General features: G+C 35.2%; 1 protein-coding gene across 1 annotated transcript in view; it reads right to left on the reverse strand.

Annotated features, from left to right (window-relative positions):
- LOC103617962 (ubiquitin-associated protein 2-like) overlaps window positions 1-1,328 on the reverse strand; it is a gene marked incomplete at its 3' end in the record, with an annotated part of 124,966 nt that overhangs the window by 11,616 nt on the left and 112,022 nt on the right. The gene's annotated exons all lie outside the window — the stretch shown is intronic.

Consider the following 1,328-nt stretch of genomic DNA (forward strand, 5'->3'; position numbering starts at 1 on the left):
TTAGCATTATTTTCCTTTCCCGTGTGTTTGTTAAATAAATAGTTTTATCTCCTTCACTTTCCTTCGAGGAAAATTTATTTTTTCCCGAGCCTGGTGGGGGAGGGGTGGTTCTGCCTTCTCTCAAAGGATATATTTCTAAATTTGGCCAAACCGGAACACCTGGAACTGGATTACTTTATAGCCCTCCTAGAAATGCCCATGTTCAATAAGGGCCCTCCTGCAAAAGATTTATTGGCTAAAATTTTCATGGCAGATTTCAATCCACTTAATGTGTTTCATGATAGCATGTAATTATATTTAGAACAAAAGATGTAGATCAAATCTCTTACTTTATCATACTCTATCTTTGCAGTTAAATTGAAATTTACTTAAAGACCAATATCAGGTTTATTTGAAGTGGACCTATTTTCATACAACTACACTGAATGGCACAAGGTGCATTCTTACGCTTCCTTTTGTTTTTTTAAATCAAATGAATCAATTTTACTTTATTTTTTCCCCAGGGATGTTTTGGGCTAATTTGCCTGCAGCTCACTATTTCATTCACTCTTTCTGAACATCAGCACATGAATAACTTTCTCCTAGGTTACAGGGATTTTTCCAGCACAACAAGATTAATAAAAATTAACAACAGGCTAGAGATTTCATTTGCTGTTCCTTCAAGATTCATGTACAAATTACTCGGGTTTGATAGTTAATTACCTAACCAGCATTGCTCAACATCCCTCCTGTATTACAAATGCTACATTGTACCAGCAAACAGGGGTAAGACCAAGGCCGTAAATTTTCAGTATCCTTAGCCCTTAGTTTCCTTCTAGCATATACTGCAGAAATAGAGGACAGGTTTAAAGAAGCTACCAGCTTTTGCTGACAGTAACTGATACAGAAAACCTATGAATTTTAGAACTTCTTTTCATTTTCTCAAAAGACATCCCTCTCATTAGGTAAGGATGGAGCGTTCATATCTGTTATATGAAACATTCACACATTTCTAGGGATAACACTGACATGCCACCCTAGAGGAGGAGGAAAAAGGGATGACTTCCGAGACAATCTTACTCTTCTGAAAATAAACTTGAAATGGATGTTCATATAAAAGATGAAAGACTTCTTAAAAGCTATGTTTTCCTTTCCATATTTCTTGCTATCTAGTTTGTTTTCTGAACTACTTAAGCTTTAATACAATAGCTGAAAACTTAAAATCATAAATGCGAATTTCATGCATGATGATCAAAAATGCCAAATATTTTGCAGACGTGAAGACACCTCCTGCCTGTTAAAAAATGAACACAAATTCTTGTAAGTACTTTACACAACACATCATGATG

This window comes from Corvus brachyrhynchos, unplaced genomic scaffold (assembly GCF_000691975.1).
Source record: "Corvus brachyrhynchos isolate BGI_N302 unplaced genomic scaffold, ASM69197v1 scaffold356, whole genome shotgun sequence".
In the NCBI taxonomy this organism is placed as follows: Eukaryota; Metazoa; Chordata; class Aves; order Passeriformes; family Corvidae; genus Corvus; species Corvus brachyrhynchos.